Source organism: Phaseolus vulgaris, chromosome 5 (genome assembly GCF_051622355.1).
Source record: "Phaseolus vulgaris cultivar YP4 chromosome 5, ASM5162235v1, whole genome shotgun sequence".
NCBI lineage: Eukaryota > Viridiplantae > Streptophyta > Magnoliopsida > Fabales > Fabaceae > Phaseolus > Phaseolus vulgaris.
This window is the reverse complement of record NC_143502.1, coordinates 14,905,001-14,925,808: the sequence shown is the minus strand read 5'-3', so window position 1 is coordinate 14,925,808 and position 20,808 is coordinate 14,905,001.

Here is a 20,808-nt window from a genome sequence, read left to right as displayed (position 1 = left end):
GTGCCATGATTTTGGTGTTTTGGCTTGATTTTGTGGCTTGGTGGTGATTTTGGTGAAAAACGAAAATCATGGTTTTGGAAAACTGGCTGGACTCAATCATCACAAATGCCTTCAAAGTGATGTGGGAGAAATTTGGGATCAAAAGGAATTGATCTTGACATGGTTGGTGCATAGCCAAATTCATGATTTTGGTGTTTTGGCTTGATTTTGTGGCTTGGTGGTGATTTTGGTGAAAAACAAAAATCATGGTTTTTGAAAACTGGCTGGACTCAATCCTCACAAATGCCTTCAAAGTGATGTGGGAGAAGTTTGGGATCAAAAGGAATTGATCTTGGCATGGTTGGTGCATAGCCAAGTTCATGATTTTGGTGTTTTGGCTTGATTTTGTGGCTTGGTTGTGATTTTGGTGAAAAACGAAAATCATGGTTTTTGAAAACTGGCTGGACTCAATCCTCACAAATGCCTTCAAAGTGATGTGGGAGAAGTTTGGGAGCAAAAGGAATTGATCTTGCCATGGTTGGTGCATAGCCAAGTTCCATGATTTTGGTGTTTTGGCTTGATTTTGTGGCTTGGTGGTGATTTTGGTGAAAAACGAAAATCATGGTTTTGGAAAACTGGCCGGACTCAATCATCACAAATGCCTTCAAAGTGATGTGGGAGAAATTTGGGATCAAAAGGAATTGATCTTGACATGGTTGGTGCATAGCCAAATTCATGATTTTGGTGTTTTGGCTTGATTTTGTGGCTTGGTGGTGATTTTGGTGAAAAACAAAAATCATGGTTTTGGAAAACTGGCTGGACTCAATCCTCACAAATGCCTTCAAAGTGATGTGGGAGAAGTTTGGGATCAAAAGGAATTGATCTTGGCATGGTTGGTGCATAGCCAAGTTCATGATTTTGGTGTTTTGGCTTGATTTTGTGGCTTGGTGGTGATTTTGGTGAAAAACGAAAATCATGGTTTTTGAAAACTGGCTGGACTCAATCCTCACAAATGCCTTCAAAGTGATGTGGGAGAATTTTGGGATCAAAAGGAATTGATCTTGGCATGGTTGGTGCATGGCCAAGTTCATGATTTTGGTGTTTTGGCTTGATTTTGTGACTTGGTGGTGATTTTGGTGAAAAACAAAAATCATGGTTTTGGAAAACTGGCTGGACTCAATCCTCACAAATGCCTTGAATGTGATGTGGGAGAAGTTTGGGATCAAAAGGAATTGATCTTGGCATGGTTGGTGCATAGCCAAGTTCCATGATTTTGGTGTTTGGCTTGATTTTGTGGCTTGGTTGTGATTTTGGTGAAAAACGAAAATCATGGTTTTGGAAAACTGGCTGGACTCAATCCTCACAAATGCCTTCAAAGTGATGTGGGAGAAGTTTGGGAGCAAAAGGAATTGATCTTGCCATGGTTGGTGCATAGCCAAGTTCCATGATTTTGGTGTTTTGGCTTGATTTTGTGGCTTGGTGGTGATTTTGGTGAAAAACGAAAATCATGGTTTTGGAAAACTGGCTGGACTCAATCATCACAAATGCCTTCAAAGTGATGTGGGAGAAATTTGGGATCAAAAGGAATTGATCTTGACATGGTTGGTGCATAGCCAAATTCATGATTTTGGTGTTTTGGCTTGATTTTGTGGCTTGGTGGTGATTTTGGTGAAAAACAAAAATCATGGTTTTGGAAAACTGGCTGGACTCAATCCTCACAAATGCCTTCAAAGTGATGTGGGAGAAGTTTGGGATCAAAAGGAATTGATCTTGGCATGGTTGGTGCATAGCCAAGTTCCATGATTTTGGTGTTTTGGCTTGATTTTGTGGCTTGGTTGTGATTTTGGTGAAAAACGAAAATCATGGTTTTGGAAAACTGGCTGGACTCAATCCTCACAAATGCCTTCAAAGTGATGTGGGAGAAGTTTGGGAGCAAAAGGAATTGATCTTGCCATGGTTGGTGCATAGCCAAGTTCCATGATTTTGGTGTTTTGGCTTGATTTTGTGGCTTGGTGGTGATTTTGGTGAAAAACGAAATTCATGGTTTTGGAAAACTGGCCGGACTCAATCATCACAAATGCCTTCAAAGTGATGTGGGAGAAATTTGGGATCAAAAGGAATTGATCTTGACATGGTTGGTGCATAGCCAAATTCATGATTTTGGTGTTTTGGCTAGATTTTGTGGCTTGGTGGTGATTTTGGTGAAAAACAAAAATCATGGTTTTGGAAAACTGGCTGGACTCAATCCTCACAAATGCCTTCAAAGTGATGTGGGAGAAGTTTGGGATCAAAAGGAATTGATCTTGGCATGGTTGGTGCATAGCCAAGTTCATGATTTTGGTGTTTTGGCTTGATTTTGTGGCTTGGTGGTGATTTTGGTGAAAAACGAAAATCATGGTTTTTGAAAACTGGCTGGACTCAATCCTCACAAATGCCTTCAAAGTGATGTGGGAGAATTTTGGGATCAAAAGGAATTGATCTTGGCATGGTTGGTGCATAGCCAAGTTCATGATTTTGGTGTTTTGGCTTGATTTTGTGACTTGGTGGTGATTTTGGTGAAAAACGAAAATCATGGTTTTGGAAAACTGGCTGGACTCAATCCTCACAAATGCCTTGAATGTGATGTGGGAGAAGTTTGGGATCAAAAGGAATTGATCTTGGCATGGTTGGTGCATAGCCAAGTTCATGCTTTTGGTGTTTTGGCTTGATTTTGTGGCTTGGTGGTGATTTTGGTGAAAACCGAAAATCATGGTTTTGGAAAACTGGCTGGACTCAATCCTCACAAATGCCTTCAAAGTGATGTGGGAGAAGTTTGGGATCAAAAGGAATTGATCTTGGCATGGTTGGTGCATAGCCAAGTTCATGATTTTGGTGTTTTGGCTTGATTTTGTGACTTGGTGGTGATTTTGGTGAAAAACGAAAATCATGGTTTTGGAAAACTTGCTCGATCAATCCTCACAAATGCCTTCAAAGTGATGTGGGAGATGTTTGGGATCAAAAGGAATTGATCTTGACATGGTTGGTGGATAGCCAAGTTCATGATTTTGGTGTATTGGCTTGATTTTGTGGCCTGGTGGTGATTTTGGTGAAAAACGAAAATCATGGTTTTGGAAAAATGGCTGGACTCAATCCTCACAAATGCCTTCAAAGTGATGTGGGAGAAGTTTGGGATGAAAAGGAATTGATCTTGGCATGGTTGGTGCATAGCCAAGTTCATGATTTTGGTGTTTTGGCATGATTTTGTGACTTGGTGGTGATTTTGGTGAAAAACGAAAATCATGGTTTTGGAAAACTGGCTGGACTCAATCCTCAAAAATGCCTTCAAAGTGATATGGGAGAAGTTTGGGATCAAAAGGAATTGATCTTGGCATGGTTGGTGCATAGCCAAGTTCATGATTTTGGTGTTTTGGCTTGATTTTGTGACTTGGTGGTGATTTTGGTGAAAAACGAAAATCATGGTTTTGGAAAACTGGCTGGACTCAATCCTCACAAATGCCTTGAATGTGATGTGGGAGAAGTTTGGGATCAAAAGGAATTGATCTTGGCATGGTTGGTGCATAGCCAAGTTCATGATTTTGGTGTTTTGGCTTGATTTTGTGGCTTGGTGGTGATTTTCGTGAAAACCGAAAATCATGGTTTTGGAAAACTGGCTGGACTCAATCCTCACAAATGCCTTCAAAGTGATGTGGGAGAAGTTTGGGAGCAAAAGGAATTGATCTTGCCATGGTTGGTGCATAGCCAAGTTCCATGATTTTGGTGTTTTGGCTTGATTTTGTGGCTTGGTGGTGATTTTGGTGAAAAACCAAAATCATGGTTTTGGAAAACTGGCTGGACTCAATCCTCACAAATGCCTTCAAAATGATGTGGGAGAAGTTTGGGATCAAAAGGAATTGATCTTGGCATGGCTGGTGCATAGCCAAGTTCATGATTTTGGTGTTTTGGCTTGATTTTGTGACTTGGTGGTGATTTTGGTGAAAAATGAAAATCATGGTTTTGGAAAACTGGCTGGACTCAATCCTTACAAATGCCTTCAAAGTGATGTGGGAGAAGTTTGGGATCAAAAGGAATTGCTCTTGGCATGGTTGGTGCATAGCCAAGTTCATGATTTTGGTGTTTTGGCTTGATTTTGTGACTTGGTGGTGATTTTGGTGAAAAACGAAAATCATGGTTTTGGAAAACTGGCTGGACTCAATCCTCACAAATGCCTTCAAAGTGATGTGGGAGAAGTTTGGGATCAAAAGGAATTGATCTTGACATGGTTGGTGCATAGCCAAGTTCATGATTTTGGTGTTTTGGCTTGATTTTGTGGCTCGGTAGTGATTTTGGTGAAAAACGAAAATGTTGGTTTTGGAAAACTGGCTGGACTCAATCCTCACAAATGCATTCAAAGTGATGTGGGAGAAGTTTGGGATCAAAAGGAATTGATCTTGACATGGTTGGTGCATAGCCAAGTTCCATGATTTTGGTTTTTTGGCTTGATTTTGTGACTTGGTGGTGATTTTGGTGAAAAACGAAAATGTTGGTTTTGGAAAACTGGCTGGACTCAATCCTCACAAATGCATTCAAAGTGATGTGGGAGAAGTTTGGAATCAAAAGGAATTGATCTTGACATGGTTGGTGCATAGCCAAGTTCATGATTTTGGTGTTTTGGCTTGATTTTGTGACTTGGTGGTGATTTTGGTGAAAAACGAAAATCATGGTTTTGGAAAACTGGCTGGACTCAATCCTCACAAATGCCTTCAAAGTGATGTGGGAGAAGTTTGGAATCAAAAGGAATTGATCTTGACATGGTTGGTGCATAGCCAAGTTCATGATTTTGGTGTTTTGGCTTGATTTTGTGACTTGGTGGTGATTTTGGTGAAAAACGAAAATCATGGTTTTGGAAAACTTGCTCGATCAATCCTCACAAATGCCTTCAAAGTGATGTGGGAGATGTTTGGGATCAAAAGGAATTGATCTTGACATGGTTGGTGGATAGCCAAGTTCATGATTTTGGTGTATTGGCTTGATTTTTTGGCCTGGTGGTGATTTTGGTGAAAAACGAAAATCATGGTTTTGGAAAAATGGCTGGACTCAATCCTCACAAATGCCTTCAAAGTGATGTGGGAGAAGTTTGGGATGAAAAGGAATTGATCTTGGCATGGTTGGTGCATAGCCAAGTTCATGATTTTGGTGTTTTGGCATGATTTTGTGACTTGGTGGTGATTTTGGTGAAAAACGAAAATCATGGTTTTGGAAAACTGGCTGGACTCAATCCTCAAAAATGCCTTCAAAGTGATATGGGAGAAGTTTGGGATCAAAAGGAATTGATCTTGGCATGGTTGGTGCATAGCCAAGTTCATGATTTTGGTGTTTTGGCTTGATTTTGTGACTTGGTGGTGATTTTGGTGAAAAACGAAAATCATGGTTTTGGAAAACTGGCTGGACTCAATCCTCACAAATGCCTTGAATGTGATGTGGGAGAAGTTTGGGATCAAAAGGAATTGATCTTGGCATGGTTGGTGCATAGCCAAGTTCATGATTTTGGTGTTTTGGCTTGATTTTGTGGCTTGGTTGTGATTTTCGTGAAAACCGAAAATCATGGTTTTGGAAAACTGGCTGGACTCAATCCTCACAAATGCCTTCAAAGTGATGTGGGAGAAGTTTGGGAGCAAAAGGAATTGATCTTGCCATGGTTGGTGCATAGCCAAGTTCCATGATTTTGGTGTTTTGGCTTGATTTTGTGGCTTGGTGGTGATTTTGGTGAAAAACCAAAATCATGGTTTTGGAAAACTGGCTGGACTCAATCCTCACAAATGCCTTCAAAGTGATGTGGGAGAAGTTTGGGATCAAAAGGAATTGATCTTGGCATGGCTGGTGCATAGCCAAGTTCATGATTTTGGTGTTTTGGCTTGATTTTGTGACTTGGTGGTGATTTTGGTGAAAAATGAAAATCATGGTTTTGGAAAACTGGCTGGACTCAATCCTTACAAATGCCTTCAAAGTGATGTGGGAGAAGTTTGGGATCAAAAGGAATTGCTCTTGGCATGGTTGGTGCATAGCCAAGTTCATGATTTTGGTGTTTTGGCTTGATTTTGTGACTTGGTGGTGATTTTGGTGAAAAACGAAAATCATGGTTTTGGAAAACTGGCTGGACTCAATCCTCACAAATGCCTTCAAAGTGATGTGGGAGAAGTTTGGGATCAAAAGGAATTGATCTTGACATGGTTGGTGCATAGCCAAGTTCATGATTTTGGTGTTTTGGCTTGATTTTGTGGCTCGGTAGTGATTTTGGTGAAAAACGAAAATGTTGGTTTTGGAAAACTGGCTGGACTCAATCCTCACAAATGCATTCAAAGTGATGTGGGAGAAGTTTGGGATCAAAAGGAATTGATCTTGACATGGTTGGTGCATAGCCAAGTTCCATGATTTTGGTTTTTTGGCTTGATTTTGTGACTTGGTGGTGATTTTGGTGAAAAACGAAAATGTTGGTTTTGGAAAACTGGCTGGACTCAATCCTCACAAATGCATTCAAAGTGATGTGGGAGAAGTTTGGAATCAAAAGGAATTGATCTTGACATGGTTGGTGCATAGCCAAGTTCATGATTTTGGTGTTTTGGCTTGATTTTGTGACTTGGTGGTGATTTTGGTGAAAAACGAAAATCATGGTTTTGGAAAACTGGCTGGACTCAATCCTCACAAATGCCTTCAAAGTGATGTGGGAGAAGTTTGGAATCAAAAGGAATTGATCTTGACATGGTTGGTGCATAGCCAAGTTCATGATTTTGGTGTTTTGGCTTGATTTTGTGACTTGGTGGTGATTTTGGTGAAAAAAGAAAATCATGGTTTTGGAAAACTGGCTGGACTCAATCCTCACAAATGCCTTCAAAGTGATGTGGGAGAAGTTTGGGAGCAAAAGGAATTGATCTTGACATGGTTGGTGCATAGCCAAGTTCCATGATTTTGGTTTTTTGGCTTGATTTTGTGGCTTGGTGGTGATTTTGGTGAAAAACGAAAATCATGGTTTTGGAAAACTGGCTGGACTCAATCCTCACAAATGCCTTGAATGTGATGTGGGAGAAGTTTGGGATCAAAAGGAATTGATCTTGGCATGGTTGGTGCATAGCCAAGTTCATGCTTTTGGTGTTTTGGCTTGATTTTGTGGCTTGGTGGTGATTTTGGTGAAAACCGAAAATCATGGTTTTGGAAAACTGGCTGGACTCAATCCTCACAAATGCCTTCAAAGTGATGTGGGAGAAGTTTGGGATCAAAAGGAATTGATCTTGGCATGGTTGGTGCATAGCCAAGTTCATGATTTTGGTGTTTTGGCTTGATTTTGTGACTTGGTGGTGATTTTGGTGAAAAACGAAAATCATGGTTTTGGAAAACTTGCTCGATCAATCCTCACAAATGCCTTCAGAGTGATGTGGGAGATGTTTGGGATCAAAAGGAATTGATCTTGACATGGTTGGTGGATAGCCAAGTTCATGATTTTGGTGTATTGGCTTGATTTTGTGGCCTGGTGGTGATTTTGGTGAAAAACGAAAATCATGGTTTTGGAAAAATGGCTGGACTCAATCCTCACAAATGCCTTCAAAGTGATGTGGGAGAAGTTTGGGATGAAAAGGAATTGATCTTGGCATGGTTGGTGCATAGCCAAGTTCATGATTTTGGTGTTTTGGCATGATTTTGTGACTTGGTGGTGATTTTGGTGAAAAACGAAAATCATGGTTTTGGAAAACTGGCTGGACTCAATCCTCAAAAATGCCTTCAAAGTGATATGGGAGAAGTTTGGGATCAAAAGGAATTGATCTTGGCATGGTTGGTGCATAGCCAAGTTCATGATTTTGGTGTTTTGGCTTGATTTTGTGACTTGGTGGTGATTTTGGTGAAAAACGAAAATCATGGTTTTGGAAAACTGGCTGGACTCAATCCTCACAAATGCCTTGAATGTGATGTGGGAGAAGTTTGGGATCAAAAGGAATTGATCTTGGCATGGTTGGTCCATAGCCAAGTTCATGATTTTGGTGTTTTGGCTTGATTTTGTGGCTTGGTGGTGATTTTCGTGAAAACCGAAAATCATGATTTTGGAAAACTGGCTGGACTCAATCCTCACAAATGCCTTCAAAGTGATGTGGGAGAAGTTTGGGAGCAAAAGGAATTGATCTTGCCATGGTTGGTGCATAGCCAAGTTCCATGATTTTGGTGTTTTGGCTTGATTTTGTGGCTTGGTGGTGATTTTGGTGAAAAACCAAAATCATGGTTTTGGAAAACTGGCTGGACTCAATCCTCACAAATGCCTTCAAAATGATGTGGGAGAAGTTTGGGATCAAAAGGAATTGATCTTGGCATGGCTGGTGCATAGCCAAGTTCATGATTTTGGTGTTTTGGCTTGATTTTGTGACTTGGTGGTGATTTTGGTGAAAAATGAAAATCATGGTTTTGGAAAACTGGCTGGACTCAATCCTTACAAATGCCTTCAAAGTGATGTGGGAGAAGTTTGGGATCAAAAGGAATTGCTCTTGGCATGGTTGGTGCATAGCCAAGTTCATGATTTTGGTGTTTTGGCTTGATTTTGTGACTTGGTGGTGATTTTGGTGAAAAACGAAAATCATGGTTTTGGAAAACTGGCTGGACTCAATCCTCACAAATGCCTTCAAAGTGATGTGGGAGAAGTTTGGGATCAAAAGGAATTGATCTTGACATGGTTGGTGCATAGCCAAGTTCATGATTTTGGTGTTTTGGCTTGATTTTGTGGCTCGGTAGTGATTTTGGTGAAAAACGAAAATGTTGGTTTTGGAAAACTGGCTGGACTCAATCCTCACAAATGCATTCAAAGTGATGTGGGAGAAGTTTGGGATCAAAAGGAATTGATCTTGACATGGTTGGTGCATAGCCAAGTTCCATGATTTTGGTTTTTTGGCTTGATTTTGTGACTTGGTGGTGATTTTGGTGAAAAACGAAAATGTTGGTTTTGGAAAACTGGCTGGACTCAATCCTCACAAATGCATTCAAAGTGATGTGGGAGAAGTTTGGAATCAAAAGGAATTGATCTTGACATGGTTGGTGCATAGCCAAGTTCATGATTTTGGTGTTTTGGCTTGATTTTGTGACTTGGTGGTGATTTTGGTGAAAAACGAAAATCATGGTTTTGGAAAACTGGCTGGACTCAATCCTCACAAATGCCTTCAAAGTGATGTGGGAGAAGTTTGGAATCAAAAGGAATTGATCTTGACATGGTTGGTGCATAGCCAAGTTCATGATTTTGGTGTTTTGGCTTGATTTTGTGACTTGGTGGTGATTTTGGTGAAAAACGAAAATCATGGTTTTGGAAAACTTGCTCGATCAATCCTCACAAATGCCTTCAAAGTGATGTGGGAGATGTTTGGGATCAAAAGGAATTGATCTTGACATGGTTGGTGGATAGCCAAGTTCATGATTTTGGTGTATTGGCTTGATTTTTTGGCCTGGTGGTGATTTTGGTGAAAAACGAAAATCATGGTTTTGGAAAAATGGCTGGACTCAATCCTCACAAATGCCTTCAAAGTGATGTGGGAGAAGTTTGGGATGAAAAGGAATTGATCTTGGCATGGTTGGTGCATAGCCAAGTTCATGATTTTGGTGTTTTGGCATGATTTTGTGACTTGGTGGTGATTTTGGTGAAAAACGAAAATCATGGTTTTGGAAAACTGGCTGGACTCAATCCTCAAAAATGCCTTCAAAGTGATATGGGAGAAGTTTGGGATCAAAAGGAATTGATCTTGGCATGGTTGGTGCATAGCCAAGTTCATGATTTTGGTGTTTTGGCTTGATTTTGTGACTTGGTGGTGATTTTGGTGAAAAACGAAAATCATGGTTTTGGAAAACTGGCTGGACTCAATCCTCACAAATGCCTTGAATGTGATGTGGGAGAAGTTTGGGATCAAAAGGAATTGATCTTGGCATGGTTGGTGCATAGCCAAGTTCATGATTTTGGTGTTTTGGCTTGATTTTGTGGCTTGGTTGTGATTTTCGTGAAAACCGAAAATCATGGTTTTGGAAAACTGGCTGGACTCAATCCTCACAAATGCCTTCAAAGTGATGTGGGAGAAGTTTGGGAGCAAAAGGAATTGATCTTGCCATGGTTGGTGCATAGCCAAGTTCCATGATTTTGGTGTTTTGGCTTGATTTTGTGGCTTGGTGGTGATTTTGGTGAAAAACCAAAATCATGGTTTTGGAAAACTGGCTGGACTCAATCCTCACAAATGCCTTCAAAGTGATGTGGGAGAAGTTTGGGATCAAAAGGAATTGATCTTGGCATGGCTGGTGCATAGCCAAGTTCATGATTTTGGTGTTTTGGCTTGATTTTGTGACTTGGTGGTGATTTTGGTGAAAAATGAAAATCATGGTTTTGGAAAACTGGCTGGACTCAATCCTTACAAATGCCTTCAAAGTGATGTGGGAGAAGTTTGGGATCAAAAGGAATTGCTCTTGGCATGGTTGGTGCATAGCCAAGTTCATGATTTTGGTGTTTTGGCTTGATTTTGTGACTTGGTGGTGATTTTGGTGAAAAACGAAAATCATGGTTTTGGAAAACTGGCTGGACTCAATCCTCACAAATGCCTTCAAAGTGATGTGGGAGAAGTTTGGGATCAAAAGGAATTGATCTTGACATGGTTGGTGCATAGCCAAGTTCATGATTTTGGTGTTTTGGCTTGATTTTGTGGCTCGGTAGTGATTTTGGTGAAAAACGAAAATGTTGGTTTTGGAAAACTGGCTGGACTCAATCCTCACAAATGCATTCAAAGTGATGTGGGAGAAGTTTGGGATCAAAAGGAATTGATCTTGACATGGTTGGTGCATAGCCAAGTTCCATGATTTTGGTTTTTTGGCTTGATTTTGTGACTTGGTGGTGATTTTGGTGAAAAACGAAAATGTTGGTTTTGGAAAACTGGCTGGACTCAATCCTCACAAATGCATTCAAAGTGATGTGGGAGAAGTTTGGAATCAAAAGGAATTGATCTTGACATGGTTGGTGCATAGCCAAGTTCATGATTTTGGTGTTTTGGCTTGATTTTGTGACTTGGTGGTGATTTTGGTGAAAAACGAAAATCATGGTTTTGGAAAACTGGCTGGACTCAATCCTCACAAATGCCTTCAAAGTGATATGGGAGAAGTTTGGAATCAAAAGGAATTGATCTTGACATGGTTGGTGCATAGCCAAGTTCATGATTTTGGTGTTTTGGCTTGATTTTGTGACTTGGTGGTGATTTTGGTGAAAAAAGAAAATCATGGTTTTGGAAAACTGGCTGGACTCAATCCTCACAAATGCCTTCAATGTGATGTGGGAGAAGTTTGGGATCAAAAGGAATTGATCTTGACATGGTTGGTGCATAGCCAAGTTCCATGATTTTGGTTTTTTGGCTTGATTTTGTGACTTGGTGGTGATTTTGGTGAAAAACGAAAATGTTGGTTTTGGAAAACTGGCTGGACTCAATCCCCACAAATGCCTTCAAAGTGATGTGGGAGAAGTTTGGGAGCAAAAGGAATTGATCTTGGCATGGTTGGTGCATAGCCAAGTTCATGATTTTGGTGTTTTGGCTTGATTTTGTGGCTTGGTGGTGATTTTGGTGAAAACCGAAAATCATGGTTTTGGAAAACTGGCTGGACTCAATCCTCACAAATGCCTTGAATGTGATGTGGGAGAAGTTTGGGATCAAAAGGAATTGATCTTGGCATGGTTGGTGCATAGCCAAGTTCATGATTTTGGTGTTTTGGCTTGATTTTGTGGCTTGGTGGTGATTTTGGTGAAAACCGAAAATCATGGTTTTGGAAAACTGGCTGGACTCAATCCTCAGAAATGCCTTCAAAGTGATGTGGGGGAAGTTTGGGATCAAAAGGAATTGATCTTGGCATGGTTGGTGCATAGCCAAGTTCATGATTTTGGTGTTTTGGCTTGATTTTGTGACTTGGTGGTGATTTTGGTGAAAAACGAAAATCATGGTTTTGGAAAACTTGCTCGATCAATCCTCACAAATGCCTTCAAAGTGATGTGGGATAAGTTTGGGATCAAAAGGAATTGATCTTGACATGGTTGGTGGATAGCCAAGTTCATGATTTTGGTGTATTGGCTTGATTTTGTGGCTTGGTGGTGATTTTGGTGAAAAACGAAAATCATGGTTTTGGAAAAATGGCTGGACTCAATCCTCACAAATGCCTTCAAAGTGATGTGGGAGAAGTTTGGGATGAAAAGGAATTGATCTTGGCATGGTTGGTGCATAGCCAAGTTCATGATTTTGGTGTTTTGGCATGATTTTGTGACTTGGTGGTGATTTTGGTGAAAAACGAAAATCATGGTTTTGGAAAACTGGCTGGACTCAATCCTCAAAAATGCCTTCAAAGTGATATGGGAGAAGTTTGGGATCAAAAGGAATTGATCTTGGCATGGTTGGTGCATAGCCAAGTTCATGATTTTGGTGTTTTGGCTTGATTTTGTGACTTGGTGGTGATTTTGGTGAAAAACGAAAATCATGGTTTTGGAAAACTGGCTGGACTCAATCCTCACAAATGCCTTGAATGTGATGTGGGAGAAGTTTGGGATCAAAAGGAATTGATCTTGGCATGGTTGGTGCATAGCCAAGTTCATGATTTTGGTGTTTTGGCTTGATTTTGTGGCTTGGTGGTGATTTTGGTGAAAAACGAAAATCATGGTTTTGGAAAACTGGCTGGACTCAATCCTCAAAAATGCCTTCAAAGTGATATGGGAGAAGTTTGGGATCAAAAGGAATTGATCTTGGCATGGTTGGTGCATAGCCAAGTTCATGATTTTGGTGTTTTGGCTTGATTTTGTGGCTTGGTTGTGATTGTGGTGAAAAACGAAAATCATGGTTTTGGAAAACTGGCTGGACTCAATCCTCACAAATGCCTTCAAAGTGATGTGGGAGAAGTTTGGGAGCAAAAGGAATTGATCTTGCCATGGTTGGTGCATAGCCAAGTTCCATGATTTTGGTGTTTTGGCTTGATTTTTGTGGCTTGGTGGTGATTTTGGTGAAAAACGAAAATCATGGTTTTGGAAAACTGGCTGGACTCAATCATCACAAATGCCTTCAAAGTGATGTGGGAGAAGTTTGGGATCAAAAGGAATTGATCTTGACATGGTTGGTGCATAGCCAAATTCATGATTTTGGTGTTTTGGCTTGATTTTGTGGCTTGGTGGTGATTTTGGTGAAAAACCAAAATCATGGTTTTGGAAAACTGGCTGGACTCAATCCTCACAAATGCCTTCAAAGTGATGTGGGAGAAGTTTGGGATCAAAAGGAATTGATCTTGGCATGGCTGGTGCATAGCCAAGTTCATGATTTTGGTGTTTTGGCTTGATTTTGTGACTTGGTGGTGATTTTGGTGAAAAACGAAAATCATGGTTTTGGAAAAATGGCTGGACTCAATCCTCACAAATGCCTTCAAAGTGATGTGGGAGAAGTTTGGGATCAAAAGGAATTGATCTTGGCATGGCTGGTGGATAGCCAAGTTCATGATTTTGGTGTATTGGCTTGATTTTGTGGCTTGGTGGTGATTTTGGTGAAAAACGAAAATCATGGTTTTGGAAAAATGGCTAGACTCAATCCTCACAAATGCCTTCAAAGTGATGTGGGAGAAGTTTGGGATGAAAAGGAATTGATCTTGGCATGGTTGGTGCATAGCCAAGTTCATGATTTTGGTGTTTTGGCATGATTTTGTGACTTGGTGGTGATTTTGGTGAAAAACGAAAATCATGGTTTTAGAAAACTGGCTGGACTCAATCCTCAAAAATGCCTTCAAAGTGATATGGGAGAAGTTTGGGATCAAAAGGAATTGATCTTGGCATGGTTGGTGCATAGCCAAGTTCATGATTTTGGTGTTTTGGCTTGATTTTGTGACTTGGTGGTGATTTTGGTGAAAAAAGAAAATCATGGTTTTGGAAAACTGGCTGGACTCAATCCTCACAAATGCCTTCAATGTGATGTGGGAGAAGTTTGGGATCAAAAGGAATTGATCTTGACATGGTTGGTGCATAGCCAAGTTCCATGATTTTGGTTTTTTGGCTTGATTTTGTGACTTGGTGGTGATTTTGGTGAAAAACGAAAATCATGGTTTTGGAAAACTGGCTGGACTCAATCCTCACAAATGCCTTCAAAGTGATATGGGAGAAGTTTGGAATCAAAAGGAATTGATCTTGACATGGTTGGTGCATAGCCAAGTTCATGATTTTGGTGTTTTGGCTTGATTTTGTGACTTGGTGGTGATTTTGGTGAAAAAAGAAAATCATGGTTTTGGAAAACTGGCTGGACTCAATCCTCACAAATGCCTTCAATGTGATGTGGGAGAAGTTTGGGATCAAAAGGAATTGATCTTGACATGGTTGGTGCATAGCCAAGTTCCATGATTTTGGTTTTTTGGCTTGATTTTGTGACTTGGTGGTGATTTTGGTGAAAAACGAAAATGTTGGTTTTGGAAAACTGGCTGGACTCAATCCCCACAAATGCCTTCAAAGTGATGTGGGAGAAGTTTGGGATCAAAAGGAATTGATCTTGACATGGTTGGTGCATAGCCAAGTTCCATGATTTTGGTTTTTTGGCTTGATTTTGTGACTTGGTGGTGATTTTGGTGAAAAACGAAAATGTTGGTTTTGGAAAACTGGCTGGACTCAATCCCCACAAATGCCTTCAAAGTGATGTGGGAGAAGTTTGGGAGCAAAAGGAATTGATCTTGGCATGGTTGGTGCATAGCCAAGTTCATGATTTTGGTGTTTTGGCTTGATTTTGTGGCTTGGTGGTGATTTTGGTGAAAACCGAAAATCATGGTTTTGGAAAACTGGCTGGACTCAATCCTCACAAATGCCTTGAATGTGATGTGGGAGAAGTTTGGGATCAAAAGGAATTGATCTTGGCATGGTTGGTGCATAGCCAAGTTCATGATTTTGGTGTTTTGGCTTGATTTTGTGGCTTGGTGGTGATTTTGGTGAAAACCGAAAATCATGGTTTTGGAAAACTGGCTGGACTCAATCCTCAGAAATGCCTTCAAAGTGATGTGGGGGAAGTTTGGGATCAAAAGGAATTGATCTTGGCATGGTTGGTGCATAGCCAAGTTCATGATTTTGGTGTTTTGGCTTGATTTTGTGACTTGGTGGTGATTTTGGTGAAAAACGAAAATCATGGTTTTGGAAAACTTGCTCGATCAATCCTCACAAATGCCTTCAAAGTGATGTGGGATAAGTTTGGGATCAAAAGGAATTGATCTTGACATGGTTGGTGGATAGCCAAGTTCATGATTTTGGTGTATTGGCTTGATTTTGTGGCTTGGTGGTGATTTTGGTGAAAAACGAAAATCATGGTTTTGGAAAAATGGCTGGACTCAATCCTCACAAATGCCTTCAAAGTGATGTGGGAGAAGTTTGGGATGAAAAGGAATTGATCTTGGCATGGTTGGTGCATAGCCAAGTTCATGATTTTGGTGTTTTGGCATGATTTTGTGACTTGGTGGTGATTTTGGTGAAAAACGAAAATCATGGTTTTGGAAAACTGGCTGGACTCAATCCTCAAAAATGCCTTCAAAGTGATATGGGAGAAGTTTGGGATCAAAAGGAATTGATCTTGGCATGGTTGGTGCATAGCCAAGTTCATGATTTTGGTGTTTTGGCTTGATTTTGTGACTTGGTGGTGATTTTGGTGAAAAACGAAAATCATGGTTTTGGAAAACTGGCTGGACTCAATCCTCACAAATGCCTTGAATGTGATGTGGGAGAAGTTTGGGATCAAAAGGAATTGATCTTGGCATGGTTGGTGCATAGCCAAGTTCATGATTTTGGTGTTTTGGCTTGATTTTGTGGCTTGGTGGTGATTTTGGTGAAAAACGAAAATCATGGTTTTGGAAAACTGGCTGGACTCAATCCTCAAAAATGCCTTCAAAGTGATATGGGAGAAGTTTGGGATCAAAAGGAATTGATCTTGGCATGGTTGGTGCATAGCCAAGTTCATGATTTTGGTGTTTTGGCTTGATTTTGTGGCTTGGTTGTGATTGTGGTGAAAAACGAAAATCATGGTTTTGGAAAACTGGCTGGACTCAATCCTCACAAATGCCTTCAAAGTGATGTGGGAGAAGTTTGGGAGCAAAAGGAATTGATCTTGCCATGGTTGGTGCATAGCCAAGTTCCATGATTTTGGTGTTTTGGCTTGATTTTTGTGGCTTGGTGGTGATTTTGGTGAAAAACGAAAATCATGGTTTTGGAAAACTGGCTGGACTCAATCATCACAAATGCCTTCAAAGTGATGTGGGAGAAGTTTGGGATCAAAAGGAATTGATCTTGACATGGTTGGTGCATAGCCAAATTCATGATTTTGGTGTTTTGGCTTGATTTTGTGGCTTGGTGGTGATTTTGGTGAAAAACCAAAATCATGGTTTTGGAAAACTGGCTGGACTCAATCCTCACAAATGCCTTCAAAGTGATGTGGGAGAAGTTTGGGATCAAAAGGAATTGATCTTGGCATGGCTGGTGCATAGCCAAGTTCATGATTTTGGTGTTTTGGCTTGATTTTGTGACTTGGTGGTGATTTTGGTGAAAAACGAAAATCATGGTTTTGGAAAAATGGCTGGACTCAATCCTCACAAATGCCTTCAAAGTGATGTGGGAGAAGTTTGGGATCAAAAGGAATTGATCTTGGCATGGCTGGTGGATAGCCAAGTTCATGATTTTGGTGTATTGGCTTGATTTTGTGGCTTGGTGGTGATTTTGGTGAAAAACGAAAATCATGGTTTTGGAAAAATGGCTAGACTCAATCCTCACAAATGCCTTCAAAGTGATGTGGGAGAAGTTTGGGATGAAAAGGAATTGATCTTGGCATGGTTGGTGCATAGCCAAGTTCATGATTTTGGTGTTTTGGCATGATTTTGTGACTTGGTGGTGATTTTGGTGAAAAACGAAAATCATGGTTTTGGAAAACTGGCTGGACTCAATCCTCAAAAATGCCTTCAAAGTGATATGGGAGAAGTTTGGGATCAAAAGGAATTGATCTTGGCATGGTTGGTGCATAGCCAAGTTCATGATTTTGGTGTTTTGGCTTGATTTTGTGGCTTGGTTGTGATTGTGGTGAAAAACGAAAATCATGGTTTTGGAAAACTGGCTGGACTCAATCCTCACAAATGCCTTCAAAGTGATGTGGGAGAAGTTTGGGAGCAAAAGGAATTGATCTTGCCATGGTTGGTGCATAGCCAAGTTCCATGATTTTGGTGTTTTGGCTTGATTTTTGTGGCTTGGTGGTGATTTTGGTGAAAAACGAAAATCATGGTTTTGGAAAACTGGCTGGACTCAATCATCACAAATGCCTTCAAAGTGATGTGGGAGAAGTTTGGGATCAAAAGGAATTGATCTTGACATGGTTGGTGCATAGCCAAATTCATGATTTTGGTGTTTTGTCTTGATTTTGTGGCTTGGTGGTGATTTTGGTGAAAAACCAAAATCATGGTTTTGGAAAACTGGCTGGACTCAATCCTCACAAATGCCTTCAAAGTGATGTGGGAGAAGTTTGGGATCAAAAGGAATTGATCTTGGCATGGCTGGTGCATAGCCAAGTTCATGATTTTGGTGTTTTGGCTTGATTTTGTGACTTGGTGGTGATTTTGGTGAAAAACGAAAATCATGGTTTTGGAAAACTGGCTGGACTCAATCCTCACAAATGCCTTCAAAGTGATGTGGGAGAAGTTTGGGATCAAAAGGAATTGCTCTTGGCATGGTTGGTGCATAGCCAAGTTCATGATTTTGGTGTTTTAGCTTGATTTTGTGACTTGGTGGTGATTTTGGTGAAAAACGAAAATCATGGTTTTGGAAAACTGGCTGGACTCAATCCTCACAAATGCCTTCAAAGTGATGTGGGAGAAGTTTGGGATCAAAAGGAATTGATCTTGACATGGTTGGTGCATAGCCAAGTTCATGATTTTGGTGTTTTGGCTTGATTTTGTGGCTCGGTAGTGATTTTGGTGAAAAACGAAAATGTTGGTTTTGGAAAACTGGCTGGACTCAATCCTCACAAATGCATTCAAAGTGATGTGGGAGAAGTTTGGGATCAAAAGGAATTGATCTTGACATGGTTGGTGCATAGCCAAGTTCCATGATTTTGGTTTTTTCGCTTGATTTTGTGACTTGGTGGTGATTTTGGTGAAAAACGAAAATGTTGGTTTTGGAAAACTGGCTGGACTCAATCCTCACAAATGCATTCAAAGTGATGTGGGAGAAGTTTGGAATCAAAAGGAATTGATCTTGACATGGTTGGTGCATAGCCAAGTTCATGATTTTGGTGTTTTGGCTTGATTTTGTGACTTGGTGGTGATTTTGGTGAAAAACGAAAATCATGGTTTTGGAAAACTGGCTGGATTCAATCCTCACAAATGCCTTCAAAGTGATGTGGGAGAAGTTTGGAATCAAAAGGAATTGATCTTGACATGGTTGGTGCATAGCCAAGTTCATGATTTTGGTGTTTTGGCTTGATTTTGTGACTTGGTGGTGATTTTGGTGAAAAACGAAAATCATGGTTTTGGAAAACTGGCTGGACTCAATCCTCACAAATGCCTTCAAAGTGATGTGGGAGAAGTTTGGGATCAAAAGGAATTGATCTTGACATGGTTGGTGCATAGCCAAGTTCCATGATTTTGGTTTTTTGGCTTGATTTTGTGGCTTGGTGGTGATTTTGGTGAAAAACGAAAATCATGGTTTTGGAAAACTGGCCGGACTCAATCCTCACAAATGCCTCCAAAGTGATGTGGGAGATGTTTGGGATCAAAAGGAATTGATCTTGACATGGTTGGTGCATAGCCAAGTTTATGATTTTGTGACTTGGTGGTGATTTTGGTGAAAAACGAAAATCATGGTTTTGGAAAACTGGCTGAACTCAATCCTCACAAATGCCTTCAAACTGATGTGGGAGAAGCTTGGGAACAAAAGGAATTGATCTTGACATGGTTGGTGCATAGCCAAGTTCCGTGATTTTGGTTTTTTGGCTTGATTTTGTGACTTGGTGGTGATTTTGGTGAAAAACGAAAAAGTTGGTTTTGGAAAACTGGCTGAACTCAATCCTCACAAATGCCTTCAAAGTGATGTGGGAGATGTTTGGGATCAAAAGGAATTGATCTTGACATGGTTGGTGCATAGCCAAGTTCATGATTTTGGTGTTTTGGCTTGATTTTGTGGCTTGGAGGTGATTTTGGTGAAAAACGAAAATCATGGTTTTGGAAAACTGGCTGGACTCAATCCTCACAAATGCCTCCAAAGTGATGTGGGAGAAGTTTGGGATCAAAAGGAAATGATCTTGACATGGTTGGTGCATAGCCAAGTTCCGTGATTTTGGTTTTTTGGCTTGATTTTGTGACTTGGTGGTGATTTTGGTGAAAAACGAAAATCATGGTTTTGGAAAACTGGCTGAACTCAATCCTCACAAATGCCTTCAAAGTGATGTGGGAGATGTTTGGGAGAAAAAGGAATTCATCTTGACATGGTTGGTGCATAGCCAAGTTCCATGATTTTGGTTTTTTGGCTTGATTTTGTGGCTTGGTGGTGATTTTGGTGAAAAACGAAAATCATGGTTTTGGAAAACTGGCTGGACTCAATCCTCACAAATGCCTCCAAAGTGATGTGGGAGAAGTTTGGTATCAAAAGGAATTGATCTTGACATGGTTGGTGCATAGCCAAGTTCATGATTTTGTGGCTTGGTGGTGATTTTGGTGAAAAACGAAAATGTTGGTTTTGGAAAACTGGCTGGACTCAATCCTCACAAATGCCTTCAAAGTGATGTGGGAGAAGTTTGGGATAAAAAGGAATTGATCTTGACATGGTTGGTGCATTTTTTTGGCTTGATTTTGTGGCTTGGTGGTGATTTTGGTGAAAAACGAAAATGTTGGTTTTGGAAAACTGGCTGGACTCAATCCTCACAAATGCCTTCAAAGTGATGTGGGAGAAGTTTGGGATCAAAAGGAATTGATCTTGACATGGTTGGTGCATAGCCAAGTTCCATGATTTTGGTTTTTTGGCTTGATTTTGTGACTTGGTGGTGATTTTGGTGAAAAACGAAAATCATGGTTTTGGAAAACTGGCTAGACTCAATCCTCACAAATGCCTTCAAAGTGATGTGGGAGAAGTTTGGGATCAAAAGGAATTGATCTTGACATGGTTGGTACATAGCCAAGTTCCATGATTTTGGATTTTTGGCTTGATTTTGTGACTTGGTGGTGATTTTGGTGAAAAACGAAAATCATGGTTTTGGAAAACTGGCTGGACTCAATCCTCACAAATGCCTTCAAAGTGATGTGGGAGAAGTTTGGGAGCAAAAGGAATTGATCTTGACATGGTTGGTGCATAGCCAAGTTCATGATTTTGTGGCTTGGTGGTGATTTTGGTGAAAAAAGAAAATGATGGTTTTGGAAAACTGGCTGGCCTCAATCCTCACAAATGCCTTCAAAGTGATGTGGGAGAAGTTTGGAATCAAAAGGAATTGATCTTGACATGGTTGGTGCATAGCCAAGTTCCATGATTTTTGTTTTTTGGCTTGATTTTGTGACTTGGTGGTGATTTTGGTGACAAACGAAAATCATGGTTTTGGAAAACTGGCTGGACTCAATCCTCACAAATGCCTTCAAAGTGATGTGGGAGAAGTTTGGGATCAAAAGGAATTGATCTTGACATGGTTGGTGCACAGTCAAGTTCCATGATTTTGGATTTTTGGCTTGATTTTGTGACTTGGTGGTGATTTTGGTGAAAACCGAAAATCATGGTTTTGGAAAACTGGCTGGACTCAATCCTCACAAATGCCTTCAAAGTGATGTGGGAGAAGTTTGGGAGGAAAAGGAATT